The 26,495-nt window shown below is 48.3% G+C and overlaps 1 protein-coding gene across 5 annotated transcripts in view; it reads right to left on the bottom strand.

Moving 5' to 3' along the window:
• LBR (lamin B receptor) overlaps window positions 1–26,495 on the bottom strand; it is an 806,934-nt gene that overhangs the window by 309,295 nt on the left and 471,144 nt on the right. The gene's annotated exons all lie outside the window — the stretch shown is intronic.

Genomic DNA, 26,495 nt, shown 5'->3' with positions numbered 1-26,495 from the left:
GGAAGTAACATTGGGGGACCTCCATCCTCGGCCTACTAACATAACGCTATGCAGGAGCAATCACCCAATTAAAGAAAGGAGTGAAGGGTGGCATTAAGTGCACAAAACCAGCTAGGGGGTATCGTAGTGGGAAGTGCTGATATATGTAGAGGAAGCGGGGAGGATCATTATTTTGAAAAGAGCGATGCGGCCCATCACATGCAGGGGATGCTGCAACCACTTTTGTATGTTTCTTTTAATGTTGGACACCAGCAGGGTGATGCTTTCACCCGGAGGCCTCTCAAAACAGTGTACGAAGTTCGCGAGACAATGAGGCCCGAAGTGTGTGTGTGTGGGGGGGGGGGGGGGGGGGGGGGGGGGTCTGCTAAGAACAACAGAACATCGTAACCATAAAGAGCGATCCTCTCCTCTGGCCCTCCATTCCACAACCACCTGCTAAGCTGGGCATGCATTGGTGAGCCGTGCTAGTGGCTCGGTAGCTAGAGCAAGAAGTATTGGGGACATGGGACAGCCCTGGCGCATACCTCCCTGGACAGGGAAATGATCTGACAGCGAGCCGTTGACCTGGACCTGGGCATATGGTTTGTGAGAGAGGGCCCCAATAAGGTGCCTCATCTACTTCCCCAAACCCGCACATTCAAGGACAGCCTCAAGAAAGGACCAATCCACCAAGTTGAACGTCTTATCCAAATTTAGGAGAAGCAACACCACGGGAGGATGAGACACATTCTGGAGAGTGCCATCTGACCCTTCGGCTGGGGTGTCTCGTACGGCACCTAGGCATGAAGCTGCACTCATCGCGATAGAACAGGAATGGTAAAGCGGGCTGTAGCAAGTTGTTCAGGGTTTTATCATAGAATGTAATTTCGGTGTTAATAAATGAGATGCGCCTACAAGATGAGCATTTCTACGGGTGGTGTCCCAGTTTGTGACGAACTACAAAGGACGCCAGGTTTATTACAGAAGGGAAGGCGTCCCGTTTGGCCACTTTAGCATTACGTTTAAGCAGGAAGGGGATTAACTTAGTGTAGAACCGCCGGTAGCACTCATGGGGAAGCCATCTGGTCGGGGCGTTTTGCTGGCCTGCCTATCTGAAAGAGTAGAGAACATTTTCTTTTCAGTAATGGGCTCATCCCACTCTCGGTCGAGGGATGAGGTAACAGTAGGAAGAAGAATGTCATGCAAGAGTAGATGTTCGATCTCCTGGGAGGGGGAGCGAGATATGTGAGAATACAGGTCCTCACAGTAGGTTGCACAAGTTTGCAGTGGTCCAGGTCAGATGATGACCATCTACAGAATTATTAAATATTTATGACTATCAATGAAGATCCTACAATACAAAAAACAGTATATCCAGGTGACACTGGAATATTCAAGACCGTTTCAACCATTTGTAATAAACTAAGTGAAAGAAAACACATGCTTATTACATACAAACTAGAGCAGAAATGTGGTCACAATGGATGGACCTGAAGTAGCAAGAACCATACAATGCAAGTATACATTTTAAAGCAGGGTTGAGGCGGAGGGTGAAGGATTTTGTTTACGCCTCCTTTAATCATTTGTAACCATATGGATCAATGTGCAGAAAAAAGAGTCAGAGAATTCAAACGAAAGTCTGGTCAGACTATCACACTTATATCAGGATTCACTACTGTAAGGGATGCCCACTTCAATAAATTACACCTTATGCTTCCCAGGAGAATAGATATGAAATTAAATTTAGATTTGTACTAATACCCTAAGGTGTCTAGGTGCGGCCGCTCTTCAGTAAAGACTAATCAGAAGGGTATGTTAGATTGGTGCGGTCGGGCTAGTTATTAAAAAGCCAGATTTTTAAAAGCTTGCGAAACATCAAAAGATTGTTTTCCCTCTTGAGTACCAGAGGGAGTGAGTTCCACAATCTAGCTGTGCCTGTTACGAAGCTTCCCCCTTCCTTTCCATGGCGCAGTTTTGGCCCTGGGGATTGCCAAATTAGAGGAGGTCGCTGAGCGGAGCTGCCTCTCTGGGACATACCACCTGAAACTGCGTGTACAGTAATCGGGTCAAGTCCATGCCGTGTTTTAAAGGCGATACAGAGGGCCTTGAATTCGACTCAACTTTTAACTGGTAGCCAGTGAAAAACTGGAAGGGCATGAGCCACTGATTAATGTTTCGGGATGGCAAGCAGCAGACAAGTCTCAGAATATTTTTGTTTTCTGCTGTTGCAAAGAGGTGTTTCACATTCTTCAAAAATGTTGCCTAAAAATTAGATGTTCTTTTCCTATCTGTGTGACTTTTCATAATACCGGCTGTGAAACACAGCCTAAATATTCAATTTTTTTTTAATGTGTACTGCTGTTAGGTTCAGTTAACTGGTTAATCCCCATTTCAAGATCGACTGACCTTGCATTGAAAGAGGTCTCGATCTGGCACCTCCTTGTCTTCTTAAATACTGTATGGTGGTGGTGTTATATGTTTGTATCTGAATGTTCGACAATGCTTTGAAAGTTGGCAGAAGGGGTTTTAGAGCTGGATAGACCTCTCTAAGTTGGAGGTAGCTCATGTGGTATGAGGTTTTCCTCCAGGTCCGTTGCCCTTGAACTATTAGATCTTGAAAATGAGACCCCCCATGCCGCAAGAGAGGCATCGGTTACTATGCTCTGTGATGGAAGTTCTTTTTGAAAAGACGCCCCTACAAACAAACTGTGTATTCTGCACCATAATCCCAATGATTGTTTTACTACTGTGGTCAGAATCAGGCTGTCTTTCCAATTGTCTTTTCTCTGACACCATTGGTCCTCTAAACATTGCTGGAGAGGCTTTATCAGCTATCTTGCATTTGGAATAATGCATATGAATGAATCCATGGAGCATAGCAGTGAGGCTATTTGTCTCGCCGTCGGATATAAGGTTGTTTTGAGGATGCAGCATTGTTTCTGGACAGGTGAAACTCTCTCCTCTAAAAAAATGACTCTTGCCTTTATAAAGTGTCCAATGCTGCTCCTAAATAGGACAGTCTTTCAACCAGTGTTGCGATTAAATTTTGGTCATCGATCTAAAGACCTAGGTTGTTCAGCAGCTTTACAGTTATTAGGAATTGCTTTTACACTTTACCCAGACTTTGAGCGTTTAGCAGCCAGTCATCCAGTTAGGGATACATTTAAATTCCTTTCCTTCTTAAGTGGGCTGCTACGACAGTCATGGATTTTGAACAAGTGTGTGGGGCAGAATTGAGGCCAGAAGGTAGTACTGTGTACAGATAATGATTATTTCCCACTACAAAATGTAAAAAATTCCTCTGGGGTTGTACTATTGGAATGTGGTAAGGATATATATACAGCTCTGTATATGTATAAACACATATATTATTTTTTCAAAACCAATGCAGCCTCCATAGTAGGCTAGACAATGTAATAATAATGAATGTAAACATTCCCAGATGGATATAAATATCTAAATAGGCACCATGGGTATACAAATGCACCTAAAAACCTTTTTTAAAAATTTCTTTTTCATGAGACAAACCTCATGAGAAAGGAAAACAAACACTGTGCCAAACACAGATAAAAAACATTGTTAGCCTGCAGGCTGCATTGTAATACAATACCATAGAGACGGAAAAGCCTTGTACAGATAAAAACTGGCACCGTGCTTTTAAGGCAGCTCTGATCCCAAGATCCCATCATGCCTCAGGGGTGACAGTTGGGCCAGTTGTTCTTTGCGGGACCCGTAGGTCTAGACACAAAGATATACTTCTTTCAGATTTAAGAATAGAATCCTCTCATTTGCCTGGGGAGGCGGGTGATTTGCTTATGACTTTGATGAGGATACCCCTGGAAGAGATTACAGGTAAGTAACTTATCCTTCTCTTCCAGGGGATCCTCATCAATAGTCATAAGCACTGAATAGAATAGCGAGCCCACCTTCCACCTGCAGGCAAATGAGAATCGTACTGAAATGAAAAAACAACCGAGATAGTCAGTTGTTGAACAGGTTCCTCAAGGAGGCTTGCCCTACTTTAGTGTCCGCTCTGGTGTCCAAGTCCAGACAAAAATGTCTCGTGAATGTATGGACAGATCTCCAAGTAGCTGCTTTACAGATCTCGGAGAGTGGGACATTATTGAGAAACGCAGCAGTAGCCGCTTTTCCTCTTGTGGAATGTGCCTTAGGTAGAGGCCACAACGGTTTTTGAGCTAGTTGGTAAGCCAATTTAATGCTTGACACAATCCATCTGGCAATACAGCGTTTAGATGCTGCAAAACCTGTACGGACAGCACCATAGTTTACAAACAGTTGGTCAGACTTTCTGATAGTCTTAGATCTATCCAGGTAGAATTTGAGAACTCGCTTAAGATCCAAAGAATGTAAAGCCCTCTTAGCTGGCGAGGAGGGGTTGGGGAAGAAAGTTGGTAGCGAGATAGTCTGATATACATGAAAATCGGACACCACTTTAGGTAAAAAGATGGCTGAGTCCTCATAACCACTCTATTAAGGTGAAATACCGTGTAGGGTTCTTTTGAGCAAAGGGCTTGTATTTCACTCACCCTACGTGCTGAGGTAATAGCTACCAAGAAGGCTGCTTTCCACGTAAGGTGCTGTAATGTAGCCTTATGTATGGGTTCGAAAGGTGGACTCATAAGCTTTAAAAGAACCAGGTTCAGCTCCCAAGAAGGCGAGGGAGGCCTTATTGGGGGGTAAACCTTTTTGAGGCCCTGCAAAAAGTCCTTCACCACTTGAAGTTTAAAGAATGAAAGCTGAGAGGGAGAGCGCCTATAGGCCGTAATGGCCGCCAGGTGCACTTTGATGGAGGAAAATTTCAATCCCGCCTTGGCTAAGTGAAGTAGATAAGGTAGAATCACTTCCTCTTGACCTTTTGTAGGGTTATATTGATTTTGAATACACCATATGTAAAATCTCTTCCACTTACAGAAGTATGAGTGCCTTGTAGAAGGTCTCCTAGCTTCCTTCAATATGGTCATACATTCCTGAGGAAGGTCTAAATGACCATACTGGAGGACTTCAGGAGCCATGCTGTTAAGTTCAGTGAGGGAAGGTTGGGATGATAAATCCTCCCCTGCATCTTGGTTAGCAAGTCCGGCCTGCACAGCAGACGCCTGTGCGGTCGGATCGATAGATGAAGGAGATCTGGGTACCACCACTGCCTCGGCCAGTCCGGTGCTATCAAGATCATCTTGGTGGCTGAGTGTTGCAGCTTGGTCACCACTTTCGGGAATAGTGGAAGAGGAGGAAAGGCGTACACAAATGTCATTGACCAGTCGATCAAAAGGGCATTCCCTCGATGGTACCTTGAGGCGAAGCCTCGGCATTTTGTGTTGCTTTCGTCCGCGAAGAGATCTATTTGCCCCACTCCACAAAAATATCCTCTAGCACCTCGTCGTTGAGGACCCAGTCCTCTGGATCTTGAAAATGCCGACTGAGCGAGTCCGCTTGAATGTTGAGCTCGCCTGGCAGGTGTACCGCCGTTATGGAAGTTTCCTTGCCAGGATCCAGTGCCATAGGGATTGAGCCTCCAGCGAGAGAGTCCTGGAACGAGTACCTCCCTGCTTGTTTAGGTAGTACATCGTGGTGGTGTTGTCAGTTTGCACTAAAATGGAACTCGCTCTGATTGAGGGCAGAAAAGCTTTGAGGGCAAGATGGACTGCCCTGAGCTCTAGCATGTTGATATGATATAGCTGTTCGCTGCTGGACCAAAGCCCTTGGGTCTGCAGAATCCTCAGATGCGCGCCCCAGCCTTGGAGCGATGCGTCGGTGATCAATGTTTGCGATGGGGGTTTTTGATGAAAAGGAATTCCAACCTGTAGATTGACCGGACTCATCCACCACCGGATCGACTGCCTGGCTGTTGTTGAAAGACACACCTTGTCCTCCCAAAGAGAAGTCTTTTTGTTCCCATTTGTCCTCTAGATCCTGTTTGAGAGGACGCATTCTTAACCTGGCGTTGGGCACTAGGAATATGCAAGATGCCATGGCCCCTAGCAGGGATGATATCTGTCGCGCTGTAGACAGATTGTTGACCATGATACGTTTGCCTTTTTGAGCGAGGGATAACTGTCTCTCCTCCGAAGGAAACACTTTTCCTACTTCGGAATATATAAGTGCTCCTAGGTAGTGTATCCTTTGCGTAGGTTTGAAGGTGGATTTTTTGTAATTCACCCGGAGCCCCAATCGGTGACACAGATTTAGGCAGCGTGTCAGCTGTGAGCTTACACTCTGGGGTGATGGACCTTTTAGTAACCAATCGTCTAGATAGGGGTAGACGAAGACTCCTGTGCGCCTCAGGGCAGCAGCTACCACCGCCATGCACTTTGTGAACACTCGAGGTGCTGATTTCAAGCCAAATGGTAGAACCTTGAACTGGTAGTGGGAGGTTCCAACCACAAATCTCAGGTATCTCCAATGATGTTGGCAGATGGATATATGAAAGTACGCATCTTGTAGGTCCAGCGAACACATCCAATCGTCTCGACGGAAATGTGGATATATTTGGTGGAGTGCTAACATGCTAAACTTCTCTTTTTTGATATAATTGTTGAGCATTCGTAAATCCCAGATGGGTCTGAACTCTGTTTTTGGACCTCTTTTCTGTGTTAGAAAATATCTGGGGGGAGGAGCCAAGATGGCCGACGGGACGGACGCCTGAGCTCCCGGCTCCGTGGACCGTCCGGCTTCTTTTGTTAATCCTGATTAATTCTCCTGACCTGCGCCGCCCAACCGCCGCGGATTACCGGCACTGAAGTGACTGGCGTTTTCCTGACACCTTTGTCGGCGGGTTTGGTAGCTGACTCGGTGTCTACTACGACCTCCGGCGCTCCCACGGGTCCCTGCGTAGATGGCCGCCGCTGGACGCCGAGGGATGTGGACGGGGTGCTGAGCTGGAGTACTGCGGGTGATTGCGGGGGAGGAAACGCTGGCCGTGCGACTGGAGTCAGACCCTTACGTCCGGGTCGGACTCCCCCGAGCGCCGGCAGTGGTGTGGACGACGTCGGAGCCCCCTAATACTAGCTCTCCTCCGCCACCCTGAAGACAAGCGAGCGGACTCCATTTTGTAGTGTCTTCCTGCGGCGAGCGGCCGGTTCTCGCGGTGGCCGTGGGGCGCTCTCGCCCGTTGCAGTTCCCGAGTGGAGCACGACGCTTTTCCGGTGTCTACATCCTCGGATCATAGTCATTTTTGTCCCGTCACTAATTGCCCGCAGTGGAGATGACAATGGCGTCTGCTCTTCTTGCTGAGACGCTGGCTGACCCTGGACTCGCAGTGTCTGCGCGCCCATGTGCCCCGGAGCTGATTGCCGCATCGGAGGAACAGCGGGATAGTGCGGACCGATGCTTGGTACAGAGGGACCCGACCTGTTGGGATGTATTGGCCGCCCTCGTGGCGTTAAAAGTGGCAATGCAGAGTACTTGCCGGGCGCTGACCCGGAGAATCGATGAGGCACTGTTTGCAACGGGACGTCCCCGGCTGGAGGATCCCCCGCCGCCCCTGTTTTCTCCTGGAGGTGAAACAATGTCGCAGAGTGAGGGGACGGTGGCGCGGAGTCCTCCTGGCTACAATGTAACGCGTCAACCCATCGACACGGCTACAGTTGCAGGGACACCCTTCACTTTGAACGTCGTGACTCTGCCTACGAACTACCTGCTGAGACCTAGCCTTTCACTTCCCTTGCCAGTTGTTACCCTGAATGCACCTATCGCTCGAGCCTCTGTGGCATGTTACTGCTGCGTTTGGGACCCTGCGGTACGATACGTCTTCATTGTCCCCTTTCCTCGAGAGCGGCCATCTTGTCTCTTTGTCCTGGCTGAAGGTGACTCGCAGCAATGGACGGGCCTGAATCATATCTGCCGGTCCGGACAGGGGTGATGGCATGCCGGTTGTCGCTTTGGTTGGATCGGCATACGGGGCCCTGGACTGATACACGTTTTGTAATTTTGGATGCGTAGTCCTTAATGACCAGTTTTTGTTACATGTCGCTGTGATTTCGCCTCCTGTTTCCTTCTTCTGCCGGGGGGAGGACTTGTGAAGTGCTGAAGTGCTGGGTGTTATTGAATCGGGACCACTGGGTTTAAGTGGGTCTTTTGATACTGTGCTGTACATGGCGCAGGATGTATGGGCGGCGCGGGAGTCCGGGAGTTCGGCAGTGTGGTGGGCTCCTCCCCGCTTTATGGTCTTTTTTCCTTTCTTCTTTCCTTAATTCTATATTTCGGGTTCCTATGGGGCGACAGACACGTAGCTAGGGGGGGGGTAGGCCATAGCCTCGGCATGCGTGTAGGGTGGGGGGTCTTCTTCGATACGTTTTTTGTTACTATGGGCCTTCTTTTTTTTTTTTTTCTTTTTCTTTCTTCCGTCCTTTTCCTACGTCTTTTTCTAGGGTCAGTGGGGGGGAATGGTGTTAGGAGGGTAGCGGCTGGGAGGCACATTTCGCTGCGTATCTATATCCTGGTATTATAGTTTCGTGCCGCCATTTTAGATATGTTCCCTGTTAGTTGACTCTCCTGTTGGATGTTACCCATTTATCGTATGTCTGTTCTGTGCACTGATCCGTTCTAGCTCTGTATTTCCTTAAATTTAAAACTTTTTAAAATTAACCTTACTGTCTCCTGCCACTCAGTGCACGTGGATTTTGCAACATAGGTCGTATGCTTTTATGTGCTGCCGTGCCACCGAGTGGACGTATACTTTGCTATCAAGCATCAGAAGTGTCGAGGCCGGCCGGATGGTTGTAGGCCCGTATTTGTCTTGTACACAGTGCTAAATAAAGGTTTTATAAAAAAAAAAAAAAAAAAAAAAAAGAAAATATCTGGAGTAGACTCCTCTCCCTCTCTGTGCTCTCGGAACCCTTTCTATGGCTGATTTGAGAAGAAGGGTAGCCACCTCCTCCCGTAGCATCTTGAGCTGATGATTCAAATGCACTGGGTAGATTGAGGGAGGAAGACTCCGGAAACGAAGAGAGTATCCATGTCGCAGTGTAGTTAGAACCCACTTGTCTCTGGTGATGTTTTGCCACTCTTGAAGATGTTGTGAAATACTTCCTCCCACTGGAGTGGTGGACGGCGTTGGAGGAAGTGATCGCTCATGGTTTGCCTTGAGCTTTGTTACCGCTGTTGGATTGGCGGTTATTCCCTCGTCCTCTTGATGATCGACGAGACTGGAATTTCTGCTTTTTCTTGCTGGTCTTGTTTCTTTTGCCAGTGAGGGGTTTGAACCCTCTGTTGGAAGGTACGCCAGTCAGATCCCTTACGACGGCGGAACTCCTTGCTCTTCTCCAGACCCAAAGCGTTCATGGTTTCAAGCTCTTATTTTATTCGAGCCATCTCGTCGTCGGTGTGTGAGCCAAAAAGAGAAGTTCCAGAAAAAGGTAGGTTGAGAATCCTAGCTTGAGCCTCAGGTTTAAGAGCTGTTAACCTCAGCCAAGAGGATCTTCTGGCCGAAATGCCATGGGCGTAGGAGTGAGCTGCCAGAGTAGCTCCGTCTGCTGCCGCACTTATAACTTGATTGGAAACGAAGCTGCCCTCCTGCAGGATCTCCTTAAAATCCTTCCTATCCTCCTGAGGAAGTTTGTCTGCGAATCTTTGGAGAGAATCCCAAAGCGCTCTGTCGTAGTGCCCTAAGAGCGCTGAGGCACTAGCAACCTTTAAGTTGGAAACGGCCGATCCGCATACTCTTCTACCCCAAGAATCTTGCGTCTTGCTCTCCTTGGCCGGAGGGACTGTAGACGACAACGCCAATGAGTGTGTTTTTCTAGCGGCCGCCGTGATTGCAGAACCAGGAGGAGGATCAGCCTTGAAAAACAGAGGATCCTCTGGAGCGGGACAATATTTTGTAAGGATTCTTGCCGGAGCAGACTTGATGGTAGCCGGCGTTAGGAAAACGTCCATCAGTGGTTTTAGCAACCCAGGAACGAGGCAACAGTGGACGAGCCGCCGTCCTTTCATGAAGAGTCTCAAAGATGACTGAGGAAGTGGTTTCCTGAACAGGCATAGGAATGTTCAACTTGGCCGCTCCCCTGCACAAAACCTCTTGAAATGTGCTGATGTCATCCACTGGAGAAACTCGAGATGGTGGCGTATCTGACAGTGTGGGGGAGTAACTTCTCTTGGAGGAACGACCGGATGAAGAAGATGTAGACCTACGCCTTCGTTTCTCAGATCTCACCGCCTCTCTTCTGCGAAAAGTGGATCTCGATCTTCTCCTGGACGAACGTGAACGAGAGCGTCATCCATAATCTCTTTCCCGAGAATGAGAACGTGGTGGTCTCCTTGGTTGGGCAAGGTTCCTCAATCTAGCCAAGGAAATGCTCACTGCATGTGCCATAGACGGTATACGTTCTGGTATGGACTCAGGTAGAAATCTGGGGGGACTTTGTCCCGGAAGACGTCCCTCTTCCTGCCTTTGGATTGGCGGTGACGCTCCCAATTGAGTTTCTGCTGGTCGAGGATGCTCTACTGGGGAAAGATGACCTGAAGAAGAATTCACCACTTCTGGGGATCTGGATCTTGAAGGAGACAGAGGAGATCCTGATCCTGCGGAAGCCGATGGAGAAATGGAAATAGGTGGAGACCTAGACGCTGAACCATGCTCCGATGCCACATCAGGTGGAGATTGTTGCCTTGACGTCTGTGTATGCGGAGACCTCCGTCTCGACGCTGACCTGGACGTCGATCCAAGTCCTGACGTCTCCTGAAGCCCCACAGCTTAGGACTGTCTCGACGGCGATAAGCCTATCACCGGGGATCTGGACTTCGACGCCGACTGGATAAATGCCGATGAGTCGTGCCTCGACGTCGAGAGCCTTGTTGTCGACAGAGGGCTTATCCTGGACGGAGGCCTAGAACCCGACGGGGATCTTCGCCTCGATGTCTGTATCCTCGCCCCGGATGGCTGTTTTGGCGTCATGGAAACTTTTGTCGACGGAGGCGCCTGCCTCTACGTCGATCCCAACTGAGGCGTCTGCCTCGACGTCGATCCTTGCTTCAACGGCGATCTTCGCCTCGACGTCGACAGTGTCTTTGACGACGATTGCCTGTGTCTTTCTCTCGACGTCGATCCTCACCTCGACGTCGCTGATGTCTCCGACGGCGATCGCCTGTGCCTTTCTCTTGACGTCGACTTCCGCCTAGATGTCAACTTTGACGCCGAACGGTGATGCTTCTCCTTTGACGCCGATCAATGCTTTCTCGACGGCGATGCGTTCGATGACGAACGTCTGCGTTTCGCCGCCGGGTCTTGCTTCGACGCTGACTTTTTTTTGGAAGCGTGACTCTCCCTTGTCTCCTCACCTCTCAACGACGATCCCGCTGCTGGAGTCTTCGACGCCGAGCCCGACGCCGATGGAGAACAAACAGGGATCAACTGCTTCGACGTCGACCGCGTCTCAGAAAGGCCATAAAGCCTAATCCTCTCTCTTTCTTTCAAAGTCCTCTTTGAAAGGTTTTTACAATGACGACAGGAAGCAGGAGAATGTGTGTCAGGTAGACAAATGATGCACACATCATGTGTATCCGAAGTAGCCTTCTTTTCACCACAGGATGGACAGGCCACGAACAAGGAAGGCATTTTTGACAGAAAAAAGTTACAAATCTGTCAGGAAAGCCAGTAAATGCTACACCAAACAGGAGAATATTGTGAATGAAGCAAAAAAAAAAAAACACCAAAAATTGGTAAGTTCTTGACTAGAAAGTCAAAAAAGAAGAGAGCTGAACTCCAGGGTCCTGACTGAAGGAGCCGGAAAGAACAACTGACCCAACTGTCACCCTGAGGCATGATGGGATCTTGGGATCAGAGCTGCCTTAAAGGCACGGTGCCAGTTTTTATCTGTACAAGGCTTTTCAGTCTCTATGGTAATGTATTACAATGCAGCCTGCAGGCTAACAATGTTTTTTATCTGTGTTTGGCACAGTGTTTGTTTTCCATTCACATGAGGTTGGTCTCATTAAAAAAAAAAAAGGTTTTTAGGTGCATTTGTATACCTATGGTGCCTATTTAGATATTTATACTGATCTGGGAATGTTTACATTCATTATTATTACATTGTCTAGCCTACTATGGGGGCTGCATTGGTTTGGAAAAAATAATATATGTGTTTATACATATACAGAGCTGTATATATATGTGTTTTTACATATATAATTTTTATTATTTCCAGGGTCCCTGCACATGGGCGGGAATATTCAGTGCTTATGACTATTGATGAGGATCCCCTGGAAAAGAACATGTGTTCTGTTTGAACTTTATTAAAATCTACTTATGCGATCTTCTTCACCTCTCCCACAATCTGAATGCCCAAATACCTGATTTGTTGTTTTACCAGGGGGTCACTATATTGAGTATTCCAGCCCATAATCTCGGTCTTCTGTTGGTTTATTTGATAACTGGAAACTTTGCCAAATTGTTCCATTATCTCTATTATTCTTGGGAGTGAACCGGTCAGGTCATTTGTAAATATCATTAAATCGTCCGCATAAAGTGTGACCTTCTTCACCCAATTCCCAAAGCAGAAGGGGGGATATGTGGAGGTTTGCCCTTAAAGCATTGGCTAAGGGCTCTATATACAAATTAAACAGCAGAGTTGAAAGAAGGCACTCCTGTATGGTGCCCCTGCCAAGGCTTATCTTGTCTGTGAGAGACCCATTAACTAACACACGCGACAATGGGGATTTGTATAGTGATCTTACTGCTCTTACAAAATTACTTCCCAGGTTAAGGGCATCTAATGCTTTGTGTAAAAAAAAAAACTGCTGACCCTGTCGAATGCCTTGGCGGCATCAAAAGTAATTATTGACAGAGGGAGCTTTTCCTCCAACGATCTATTGCCCCTATTAACTCGAGTGTAAGCTCGTGGATCTGCCTACCTCTTATAAATCCTTTTTGAGCCTCATGGATTAAACTCCCTGCCCTCTTTCCAAGTCTTCTTGCCAGCAGTTGAGTGAGGATTTTATAGTCACTGTTTAGCATTGATATGGGTCTGAATGACTCATCGCTTAGAATCCTTCCCAGGCTTTAATATAATACATATGGTTGCCTCATCCCAAGATTTTGGAGGTTCCTGGCCCCTTAAAAATATGTTGTTAAGGGGGGGCGTGGCTTGGTGAGCCAGCATGGCGGACGTGTGCTGCGCGAGCTCCGTCCAGCCGGGAATCTATCCGACATTTATCCTGTTTCTCCAATGACGATTTGAACTCTGCGGTGGCTCTATAGTCCCTCGACATTGGGGACGCCGTCCTGTGTTGCAGCGGGGCTTCCGTTGGGGCACGTGCTGCCACTAGAAAGCTTCGACCGGATCGGGGCCTGCTGGGGGTGCGGCCTCGCTTCCCGATGTGAGACCGGGACGCCGCATTGTTGCTCACCCAACTCCTGGTATCATAGAGGCAGCGGAGGCGAAGTGAAACGTGTCCGGAGGCCAATCAGCGGAAGACAGCGGTAGAAGAGGACCCGTGCTGCGGATCGAGACCGGGGACAGCTGGGCGGCTCGGCGGTCAACTCGGACCGCAAAGGTGAGGAGTGGCACCTGGGGGTGGGGGGTGACAGCCCGGGCTGCACTCGGCACAGTGAGTGACCGGCGGTCCCCTGTACCCTTGGAGAGAGCACGTCCTCGCAGCGGCCTGGGGCTTCCTCCGTCAGCGGTGTGGCAAATTTGGAGGGTGTGTGGCACTGGGCCCCGGCAGGCAACATTGGCGCTTCCCCCCCTCACCCGCCTTTGATCTATATGGCGGCCACTGGATTCAAGCAAGCCTGGCTGAAGACGGCTGAAATGCCAGAAACCGGTCCTAGGAAGCTTGTTTCCGGTCCAGGGAAGGCATGGCTTGGCAGTTCGGGCTGGACTGTTCCCATGAGGCATAGGGTCAGACTGATTTGCAAATGGCCATGTCTGAACTGGGGTGGCAGAGTGGGCTAAAGAACGGTGATGGATCAAACCCAGATCTGTTGACTGGGTGTGAGTGTTTGATTGGTTCTGATGCTCCGTCCATCACCACCCCCTTTTGTACTGCTTTGATCTATATGGCGGCAGGAGCTCGGCGGCGCCCTCCAGCCGTGGTGGTGGCTGTGGCCTGAGGGGCTGTCGGGGGGCCACAGGATTTACCCGTCCCCTCCTTTTCTTTAGTCGCAGGATTTTCTCCTCTCAGCCCCACCGGACATCAAGGGACGCCCATGTTGGTGGTTGAACAGACCACATATCTGACCTTGGTGACTCCTCGCAGACTGGGGGTTTGAGTGTGCCAGTGGCAAGGCCTGGAGACGCGGGGACTGGGCGGGAGCTAGAGGGCCCGGGTTGGCACAGCGGACAGAGTGCATCTCGCCTGGGCTGCAGGGCTTATTGGCATTGGCGGTCAGTTTGGCCGCGTGAGGGCAGCTTGTGGACACTTCACTGAATCCTCCGTGGCGGAGGCATGCAGTCGCCCGGTTGGCTATATAGTGGGGGCGGCCCCGTAGGCCAGGTAGGGTCGCGGGGAGGCCTTGGTGGGGGGACGCCACTTCCCGCATTCACGTCAGATTTTCCTGGACGTACGGGGGGAGGGGGGCCTGGAATGAGGCCATGACAAGGGACAAAGGCGGTAGTGGCCCGCCCAAGCAGGGGCCCATTGACACATTCACTGCTCCGGGGGGCAGCAGCTGGCAGGTCCGGTGGGCAGCAGGGGACCATGCCCGATAATGCGGCACTCATGGCTGCTATTACTCAATCTAGGAACATGTTGGATGCCAAGATAGGGGCGGTTGGTGCGGACGTTATGTTTCTGTGGCAAGATTTGCGTAACGCGCTGTCGCGCATCGCAGATGCTGAGACTCGCATCTCTGGGGTGGAGGACGATGTTACCATACTGAAAAATAAAGTGGCCGCCATGGAGGCTGCCCAGAAGGGGCTTGCACTGCGTGTGGAAGATGCCGAAGTACGAGCCCGACGCAATAATTTACGCTTTGTTGGGTTTCCGGAGGGATGCGAAGGAGGTAACACGGAACGCTTTCTCACGCAATGGTTGGAAAATTGGCTCCCTCCGGATGCGTTGTCCCGATGCATTGTTGTGGAGCGGGCCCACAGGGCACTCATGCAGAAACCCCAACCTGGAGCTTGCCCGCGGCCCGTGATAGCAAAGTTATTGAATTATCTTGACCGTGACGTCATACTGAAACAGGCACGCCTCAAGGAGCCCCTGCTCTATGACAATGTACGTATTCTCATTTTTCCTGACGACACGCGGCTTGTGCAGCAGCAGCGGCAGTCGTTCATGGCGGCAAAAGCCTGTCTGATAGACCTCAAGCTTCCACATGCTCTCCTGTTTCCGGCACGCTTGCAAGTTGTCTATCGCTCCCGCACCCACTTCTTTGACTCTCCGGAGGAGGTCTTCAAATGGACTGATGAGACTGTGCAGGTGCACATGCCGCCTGGCAGGGAATCGGACTCCTCCTCGGGCGACGCGGCCTGCAGGAGACCTCGGAGGCAGCAGACGGGTGGCTGGTGGTCGAGGTCACAGTCCTGTGGGGCTTCTTCCCGGAGGAGTTCCGCCACGGGGCGGCAGACATTAGCAGCCTGATTGTTGGATCTGTATGGGACTGTGGGGTCCTTGTCTTTGCTACGTTGCTCAGAGAGACATGGACTAGGGCTGGAACCCTGCTGAGCTGTTGCTAGTAGGGGACGGGCCTAGGGAGAATGGGCTGTAAGTTGGGGATCCATTGATCGGGATGGCCCTCGTCCCCCCGTTGGGGGCCCGGGGTCAGTCCCGCTGTGACAGATGCTTCAATGTTTTTGAGGAGTAGGGTGGGGGGTTTGTTGGTTGGGGGTTGTTTTGGGGCACAGATCGCAAGTTCTTTTAAGGGTCCGTCACTCCTCGCATATGCACAGGCAAGTTCTCTTCTTCTTTTCGGTCACTGTAAACACGGTCCTAGATGGCTGGCATACCCGCTGGGCGGCAGGTGACCCCAGGTACACTCCGTATTATTAGTTGGAATGTCCGTGGTGCTTTGGACAAGATTAAGTGGGGGGCCATCCTGCAGGTGGCTAAACAGGCAGGGGCGGATATCCTCATGTTACAGGAAACTCACCTGTTGGGTACAAAGGCCCTCTGTTTTCAGCGTTATGGGTTTCAACACGTCCTTCATGCTGGCTTTACGAGGGGGTCACGGGGAGTGGCGATATTGATACACCGCAGGGTCCCGTATACGCATGTTAAACAATGGACAGACGCTCAGGGGCATTATTTATTTCTTCAGGGTATGCTTGGGGAGGATCCCTTAGTGTTAGGTAATGTCTATGCCCCTCTACCCCTGCTATGGAATCTGTTGGAGCGGCTCATGGCACTCTGGGCGAACATACCGGAGGCACTGTCAGTGGTTGGGGGTGACTGGAACGATGTCATGGACCTGGCCTAAGATCGATGGAGGGCGGGGGTGGACATCCCACGAGGTTGTTCTCCCTGGTGACGGCGCTTGATTGGGTGGATGTATGGCGGCGCCTCCACAGGGACGGTCGGGAATTTACTTACCTCTCCGCGGTCCATGGTTCCTACTCCAGACTCGATTATATCTTTGTCCCCCGGGAGGCAGTTGGTAGGGTAGTCTACGGAGATTCTCCCAAGGGGTCTGTCAGATCATTCCCCGGTAGCTCTCACGCTCCAAACAGGACGGCAGAAGCACCCGTTTCGATGGCGCCTCTCGGTGTGGCATCTGCACAATGAAAGCTATAGAGAGCACATGAGCAAAGCTTTAGACCAATATCTTACGACCAATATGGGATCTGTTCCTGGAGCCGGGACCTTCTGGGAGGCACTGAGACCCACGCTGAGGGGGGTGGATATCTCCTGGTGCACGGCAGCGCGTAGTGAGCGAAGGGAAGTACTGCTGCAGGCAGAGGCAGACATAGAGGAATTGGAGCGCAGGAGTCAGGAGGCAGAAGGTGGTCAGGCCCGGCGAAAACTATTGCTGGCCCAACAAACCTATGCAGCCCTTCTGATGGATGAGGCCCGCCAAGCATGGCTGGCGACGCGTAGCAGAGTATATCAATGGGGGGACAAATCTGGAAAGATGCTACATCGACTCTGTCAGGGGACGTTCCACTCTCAAGCACTGCCAGGCGTTTAGGCCCAGTGGGGGAACCACTTACGGATCCTCTGGCCCTCGCGGAAAGATTTGCTGCATATTATGTGGATCTATATGCACCCAGGGAATGCTTACACGCTGCCACGGTTGATAAATTCTTAGCTGATCTCCCACCTAAAGCCGTTTCAGATGAGATTAGGGATCAGCTGGAACTCCTGCTGACGGAAGAAGAACTGGGAGCGGCGTTGGGGGAACTGAATCCTGGGAAGGCGTCGGGGCCCAATGGGTTCCCTAGCGAATTTTTTAGACGGTACTTTGTGCAACTGGCCCCCCATTATCGACCGGTAGTGGAGGAGGCCCGCGAGCAGGGCTCACTCCCCCCGGACTGGAGACATGCAGAGGTAGTGATGTTTCATAAGCCGGGCAGGCCCCCCGAGCAACATGCTTCCTATCGCCCAATCTCTCTTTTGAATGTGGAGGCAAAAATTCTGGCCAAGGCCCTGGCCAATCAGCTTCTGCCCATATTGTCACTTTGGTCCACCCGGATCAGGCTGGGTTCATGCCCCAGAGGGCGACAAGACATAACATTAGGTGGGCTCATGTGGCAGTGGCAGCTTTCCAGCGGTTGGGGGAACCAGCGGTGCTTCTCTTAGCAGATATGGACAGGGAATTTGATTACCTGAGCTGGGTATATTTGTTTGCATTGTTGCGACGACTTAATTTTGGACCGCGTTTCCTCTCTTATTTTATGCTCCTGTATACAGATTTGACGGCGTTGGTGCGGGTGGCCGGTGTGACTTCATCCACCTTCTCTATACAGCGGGGCATGCGGCAGGGATGCCCTCTGTCCCCTTATCTATTTGCTCTAGCTATGGAGACGTTGGCCGCATGGGTTCGCATCGATGCACAGGTGCAGGGATTCGAGTGGGCTGAGGAGTTATCGAATAGAATCGCATTATATGCAGATGATGTCCTCTTCTTTCTCACGGCCATGGATAGAACAGGGCCGCGGCTGCTGTGTATCATGCAGATTTTTGGGGAGTCATCTGGATTATATATGAATCCCCGTAAGTCTACGTTGTGGGTTCTGGGAGATCGGAAGACTGCGGGCGCGTGGACCTCTTCTGTACAATTGGCGGTAGGGGGCCTGAAATACCTAGGCATATTTCTGTCAGATGTCCCGGCGGTCTCTTGGAAGCGTAACCTGGTTCCGGTGTGGGAACGCATACAGGATGATATCAAGGTCTGGTCACGAAAGCCGTTGTCCATATATGGCAGATCAGCCATTTTTAAGATGGTAGTACTCCCCCGGCTTCTTTATCAGTTACAGAACCACCCGTATCGTATCCCGCCCGATGGTTTAGACAGGTTAATGCAGCACTTAGGCAGTTCTTATGGGAAGGGGGAAGGGTACCGGTGGCTTTGCGTACCTGCTTCCTGTCCACCTACTGTGGGGGGCTGGCATCCTCCGATATTTTATCGTATTATCAGGCGTCACATCTGCTGGTCCTTAATGAGTGGTGGTGCGGTAATAGGGATGATCCAGCGTATGCGGTGGATGGGCGACTTATGGGCACTTACTCGTTGCATACACTACCTTACTCGGTGCCATTGGGGAGCTCGCTCCCACCAGCTACACGGGTGGTATTCCAGATCTGGAGCCAGGCGTTGCGACATATGGGGTGGTGGGGCACGTTGACCCGGAAGACTCCCTTCTAGAATAATGGGCGCTTACCAAAGCTGGCGGCTCTACAAGGTTTCCGGGGATGGGACAATATAGGTATCTCAACCCTAGGGGACGTGATGAGGGGGCTGACACTCAAATCTTTTCAGGATCTACAGAAGGAATTCCTTATGCCACAGTCCCAGTTTTATTGTTACCTTCAATTCAGGCATGCCTTATTTCCCAGCTTGGAGGGCGTGGAGTCACTGCCTGAATTTGGCCTACTGGAGGCTAAGGTATTTATGGGGTATCTCAAGGACCATAAAATCTCCCAGATTTATCAGTCCCTAGTTACTCATTGCTCTTCCTCGCTTCAGAAACTCCGGGGAGACTGGGAGTGGGATGTGGGTCCTCTGGAAAAGGAGGATTGGACTGAGGCCCTGGCTGCTCCACGTGGGGCGGTCATAGCCATTAGACTCCGCCGCATTCAATTCTAATACCTCCACAGAGTATACTTTACACGAATACGCTTGTGGAGGGCGGGGCTGATGCCATCTCCAATGTGCCTTAGATGCAGACGGGAGGAGGGCACCTTGACTGTTTTTGGAGGGGAGTGTTCGCCTGCCTCTCGTAGGTTTTGGGGTGGTAACCCCCCGCACATCGCGGTTGGCTCTGCTCCATGTTATGGAAGGGATAGGGTGCAATATTTATAAGAGGCACCTGATGCAATTAGGCTTCATTTTAGCAAAAAGGGACATTGCCAGGGCATGGAAGGTGTCGAGGGCTCCCTCAGTGGCCGCGTGGAAGAATGGCTTGGATTTCTGCATGGGGCTGGAACAACCCTTCTTTGTTGCTAGGGGGTGCCCACACAAACACTACAAGATCTGGAAACGTTGGGCTGATTATCGGGGCTTGTTGATAGCGGATGCTCATCTGTCGGGCTGATTTATTTGAGTAACTGGGAATGTGGAGGTGCTGTGGGGGGGGGGGGCGAGGGGGTAGGACCTCCTGCTGTATTTATAAGCTTTATTCAGGAATGTAAGAACTAAGTACGATCGGGGTGGGGTGGGGGAGTTGGGGTTACTCGTAATGTTGTTATTCATGCTTCTTTTGCATTCATGTGAAAACTGTCAAATCTAAGATTTTTGTATGGACTGATTGTGTAGTTGTCTCTGGAGTGCAGAGCCCTGCAATATATGTGAACCTTGACAAATAAAAATTTGTTTATAAAAAACAAAAAAAATGTCGTTAAATAAAGTAGTAAGCTCAGGCACAAGTTCCTCCTTCAAGGCTTTATATATCTCATTTGGCAAGGCGTCAGGACCTGCCGCCTTTTAATTTTTTTTTGTAGACCTTTTATCGCTTCGCTAACTTCTACTTCCGTTATCTCGGCATTTAGCTCTTTTCTATACTCATCTGACATGGTCTGTTTAGTCCATAATTTAAGGTAATCCTCTATAAGATCTTCGCTAGCTCGAGTGTTCTCCGAATATAAATCCTTAAAAAAAACTGTAAAAGGCATTCCTAATATCTGTCTCTTCTGTGGTAGGGTGTATCCTATCTTCCTCATGGATACATATGATCTTATTTCGACTTTGTTCCATCTTGGCTTTCCATGCTAAAAGCTTGCCAGACCCTTCCCCATATTGGTAATGAGCAAGCTTACTTGCCACACATTGTTTTTTAATTCTAATGTCTAAAATATTGGAGAGCTCTCTTTTCTTATCATTTAATTCCCCTGCAAGTGCTTCCTTTTTATCTGTCAATTTTTCTTCCCATATTCTCCTTTCTAACAACTGTATTCCTTCCTCTAGACTCCCAATCTTCTTTTTACATAACTTATTTCTATGGGCAGCTGAACTAATCAATTTCCCCCTGAGTACCGCTTTATATGTATCCCACCGAACCTGACGGGAGATCTCATCAGAATTTGACCAGAAGAAAGATTTAGTATCCCTTCTCAGGTCCTCTATTATCTGGGGGTCCATAAGTAAGGTCCTATATAATGTCCACCTTGACTGAGTCTGCAAACCGTGTATCTCCATCCCCAACATCACCGCTGAATGGTCCGAAAAATGAGCTGGGAGGTGCTCCACCTTTTTTACATTTGCACCTAGTGATTTATCAATTAGGAAATAGTCAATCCTTGAAGAATGACCTAATTTTTTATTCTTAAAGGGGAATATTTGGGATTTCTGGCCCTTTTCTCGCCATATGTCAGCTAGACCTAGATCCTCTTGATATAACTTCAGCCAACTCCTCATTTTGGGTACCGTAGAGGTTTTACTTGGTGGGTACCTATCTTTCTTAGGATCAATTAGTAGATTAAAATCACCCCCCAAAATAATTTGACCAGAGACATCCAAAAGATGTGAATATAGGGCCTGCATTGCTGTAGGGTCGTCTACGTTAGGACCGTAGTATCCTGCTATTGTCTATACCCTATTATTCATTTGTATGTTTGCTATAGCCCACGTCCCCTTTATATCTGTCTTAAATGACTCTATAGTCACTTTTGCTGAGCTTTTAAAGAGAATAATCACCCCCTTAACACAACATGCCTGGTTGGTGCATATGTAAGACTCCACCCAGCCATGATTTTTCAAAATGTCACCCCATTCTGTCTTTAAGAGATGGGTCTCTTGAAGAATTACTATATCGCACTTTATGCATCTCAAATGTTCTAGAATTCTTTGTCTTCTGGCTCTGACCCGCAGACCGTTCACATTCCAAGTGTGAATATTAACTCCCATGTTTTATGATAAGTTTTTTCTTTTTATCCATGTCTTGCACAAATCGGACCAACCTTTTTTTGTTTTTTCCCCAAATGCTCCCACACCCTTAGTGCACTTTATTTTACGTGATTTGTTTACCCTCCCTCTTCCCCCCCATGCCCACCCAAGGAGAACGCTCCCCTTTTCCATTTGGCGAGTCAGTAACGCCGATTTGAGAACCCTACTCCAAAGGCATTTTTATACTTTTTGTGCCTTGATCCTACTTATTAAGGACTCTACCTCTTTAGTCTACCTCAAGTTAAGCATCTGATTATTCCACATTATTCTCAGCGATGCCGGAAAAGGCATTTGTACTGAGGCTCCCAGGGATTTCAACTCTTGCATATATTGAACAAGTTCCTATTGATGGTCCTGGGTCGCCTTCGATATATCTGATCTTATTCGAAAGGACCAATCATTCTTTTTATAGGATCCTGCTCTTATTGCCTCATCCAGTATTTTTTCCATAAGTGTGTAAGTTCTAAAATTCATTAGGATCTTCCTCGGGTTCTTTCTATTCCTGCTTTTCCCAAACGGGTCTCTATGTACCCTTTGGATGTTCTCATAAAGAGCCTTAGTTTCGCTCCAGGGGAATAATTCTTTCAATAGGTCAACCACACATTTTTTATATCTTCCCCCTCTAGACCCTCAGGGATGTTTAAGAATCTCAGGTTGTTACGCCTGGAATGATTTTCCAAAGTCTCAATTTTTCCTCTTAACTCTTTCTCATTTGCCTGCAGGACCCTTATCTCCTCTTTGTTAGCCTCCACACTCTTTCCCATCTATTCCACTGAGGCCTCCACTGTGCTGATTCTCTCCATAATGGTATTGATCTTGGTTTCTAGGACCTCGCACACCCCCTGTTTTCAGAGCTGGTTTTTCTCGGAAGTGGCAACGTTTGTTCTCATCTCTGAGTTCAGTATATCAATTAAGCTGTCTGTGTTTTTAGCTCCTTTTACCTCTTTAGATTTTAATACATCAGGCCCTTCACCCATCCCAAGCTCCACCTGACTCACAGGGCTAGTATGAGCATCTTCCCCTGTGGTTTTATAAAGTTCAAGTCCCTCAAATCCGTTAGCGCTAAGCGTGATACCTGTTATGGGGTCGCTTTCCGCCATTATGATTTTTGTCCAATTTCAGTGTGTTCAGCCCTATGCAATGTGTCCTCTTTTGGGATAGATTGTTTGGCTTTAAAATAGGATCGAAGTGAGGGAGTGATTTTTACTTTTGTAGCTACAGCCCTCACCAGAGCTGATGTTGTAATGGACTCCAGGATTTGTGGGGGAGAAACCACCTTATGTTTTTCCTTTCCACTCTGGTTTACTGCAATGATTAAGCTCTGTGGGTGATCTGTGACTGCAGTGAGATTATCTCGCAGAGTCCTACTTCTCAGGCAGAATCTTAATCCTCTACTCACAGGAGCCTCCCGTAACTGTTCAGTGGAAGTATCAGTAATTTTACACTTCTTCTGACCCGTACTTTTACACGCTGGAGTTAGGGACTTTTCTGGGCCTCCCCCCTTAGACGCCTCACTTACCCTATTTGCTTGTGTTGAAGCTCTTTGACCTGTTTGCTGTGTTCGGCCCCTCCTATTCGCAGTTGTTACTGTAGGTGCCGTGATGAAAAATGCGGGCGCTGCTGCGTTGCTCTCTCTGCAGCCGGTGCTCCTATTACTGGGGCTGAGTGTTACTGTTCCCCGGAAGGGAACCCTAGCCGCCGCCTTCCTGCTTACTCTCAGGATCAAGCCCGCCTGGGCCCACACCGAGCCAGCCCCGAACGCCGAGGCTCCGACACCGGAACATGCCGGGGCTACAAGAACGCCGGACATCAACGTCCAAACACAGGTCCTGAAAACAGGTCTGAAAAACCGCCTAGAGTCGCCGAGAGAAACAGCACCAGGGCGAAAGGACCCGCCACGGACATCACAGGCATCGGGAGACAAAAAGGAGAAGAATACACATAAGTAAGAACGTAAATTAGCACATCAAACCTATACTTTGAGTAGTAAACTGCCTATAGAGATCAAGAGCTCCTGACCGGAGTTCCTATCCGGCTGCCATGTTCCCCCTAGTCCCACCCCTCTCCTTAATGCATGGAGGAGTCTCCCTTTGTTATTTTTGGGTCGCTCTAATTTAGTCAAGATGATGATATTACCTAAATTCACATATATTTTTAACACAATACCCCTGGAATTTAAAAAAGAGTGGATTAATAGAATGCAGGGAGATATTAGTAGTTTCATCTGGGTTTCGAGAGGGGTTAGAATTTCCTGGAAGAAACTAAGGAGGCAGAAAGAACAGGGTGGTATAGCTAGCCCAGACCTGCTCCAATATTATAGGGCTTTTAATTTAAAAAACTTTAGAGTGTTATTTAAGGACTATCGTTTTTTCCCACGATATATGCAAGCTATGACAGGCTCAGAAGGAAGTCACTTTCTGTATAAATTTGGCCATACAAATTTTTTTAAGAAATTAAAATTAAAGGTTCTGGACTCGGCAGTCAGACTGTGGGTTCAGTTAAGGCGTCTATGGAAGATCCCCTATTACAGTCAACACGCTCCAATTTGGGACTCGCCAGGAACGCCAGAATGTCTAAAGGATGTGTTATCTGCCCGCTAAGAAAAGAAGGAATAGTGGAATGGGGACAGATCTTAACAGGGTCTACAATTGTCAATGTGGCCTTTTAACCACATTGACCAATGGGCCTTTGCCTAAGTTCAAATTCTATCAATTGACAAGCTGGGCAAAATCCCTGAGAAGGAAGGTGAAGGAAATTCGGAGTTGGAGTTTAAGATCCAGGGGGAAATTTTTAAGAAAGAAGTAGCACATTGGTATTGGACGCTTATTTCTGAAGGACGGGAGGACTTCACCTTACCCATTGAGATCTGGGGGAAGGCGCTGCCGTCGCTGGATGTATCATTATTATGGCAAGTATCTGCGGCTACTTGTGGCTATGTGATTAAATCTGCACCACTGAGAAAAAAATATCTATTCACCCTACATAGAGCATACTAGACGCCAAAGAAGATGTCTAAATTGAGAAGCGGAGGTGTGAGGCGGTGTCCTAAATGTAACGAGGAACGAGTGGATGACATCCATATGTTTTGGCAGTGCCCCCGACTACAGAGCTTCTGGGAAGCGGTGGGTAAACTTTTCTCAGAAGTACTCCGTCAAGAAATACAGGTAAGCGTCCAGTTAGTTATATTTGGAGTGGATGTGGTTACGGAAAACAGGGCAGGACTTAGTTTAATTAAAAAGCAAAGAAATCTGCTTTTTTTATTAGTATTACTGGCGCGAGATTTACATTAAATGGGTCAGTTCAGCAGTACCTAATCAGGAAGAATGGTTCAATTCAGTGCTCAGGATAAATGCTCTAGATAGGGCTGGCACACACAACAAGAGAACATTTTTGGGATATCTGGGAATAGTATTGGACAGACATTGGGCTATAATTAAGATCGATGGAAGTCCTATGATTAAGCGCTGCTGCAAAAGAGATGGAAGAGGTTGGCACAGCATTCGACTCCCTGTAAGAAAGGAGTAGGCAAGATGCGTAAGCAAGGTCAGTAGTAGTGCTCGTGTTTTTAGATACCCAGTGGTGTATAGCACACCATCCTTCCCATGGAAACTTGCTTTCACACTCTGGTGAAGCTGCGGTGTCAAGATTAGAAGGCTGACTTCTTCATACCGAGATCATTATTACAAAGTACAGTTTCGGTTCTGACTTTAAGTAGTCACATTCATGTTGTGGCGCCTTGTATTTTATAAGCTGTCTTTGTGTTGCCACTCTCGTTTGTACAGTTTTGAGTATCACAGAAAGCGTTGGTTGTGGGGTCTCTAGAGCTATGTTTAATTTAGTAGTACCCCTTGATAAAACGTTACAGACGGTAAAAAGGTCACCTACTGGAGAAGTGCACGATGGAGATGCAGTTAGTGATGTTGGGGTATAGGATGTAGTACCATCCGAGGCTGTGGAATGTAATCCAGATATTGATGGAGATTAGAAACGCCTTCTTTTTTCATAGGTTTGGCGAGGTAGAACAGATGATCGTGAAGGAGATGGTTTTAATTGATTAGCGAAAGACACGGAAGCAAGTCTCAACATCGTTATCACAGAAACTTGTAATAGTTGAAAGTGCTCCTGTAGCAGAACTTCAAATAGTATATTAAGTTGCAGTGGCCTCAGTGGTATTGGATGAGAATCTGGTGAAATCGGTCGAGATGTAAAAGGAGGAGGCTTGGATATGCGGTCTACTCTTTTCTTAGGTGTGGTGGCTAAAGATGTCAAAATATCTTAGTGTACCGACACGTTAATTTTCTGGCGATGTAAGTAGCAGAGAATGTAAAAATGGAAAGTACTCCAAAGAAACAACTGACAGAGATGGAGTGCCCGTCAATGTTTAGCCTTGCACGTCACAGGTGGGGATTTTGATATTGACAGTGTATGGAAGGCTGCTGTTGATGACATTGGCGTCTTCTTCGGCATAGAGTAATGACCGAGTCTTTACGTTGATCGATGAGTATTTCTCAACAACGATCTCTCTTCATGCTCACACATCGTGTGGGAGGCCAAAGCGAGATGGCATATTTTGTGAAGAAATTCTGACAAGAATCTGCAAAACTGATTTCATTCAACAAAAGAGTGAAGCTATTAAAGCTAAGATTTTTCTTGATTTTTAAATTGATATAGATGTGTAAAACTTTACACGTGCTATAAAGGTCCTGCTCACAGGAGCCGGAAAAAAAGAGGTAACTGACAGTAGGGTGCACTATAGGGAGAAGAACATTTTGAACTCTTAAAGACACAGGATTCTTTTTCTCACTCTACCAAACTCATCAGCCTGCATTTTCTTTTACTTTTCTTCATACATTTTCACATTCCTGCATTTAAATGCTGCAATGCAGGCTTGCAACTATTATTCAGATTCATCATATTCTCAAAGAAAAATAGATTGAGCCTCTGAAAGGCTATCACACAGTGTGGCTCATCATGAGGACACGTGGATTTTAACATCCTGTGTGAATTTAAAATTAAC

This window comes from Triturus cristatus, chromosome 6, assembly GCF_964204655.1.
Source record: "Triturus cristatus chromosome 6, aTriCri1.1, whole genome shotgun sequence".
NCBI classification, from domain to species: domain Eukaryota; kingdom Metazoa; phylum Chordata; class Amphibia; order Caudata; family Salamandridae; genus Triturus; species Triturus cristatus.
The sequence above is the reverse complement of the archived record's forward strand: the minus strand, read 5'-3'. Positions and strand labels throughout refer to the sequence as shown.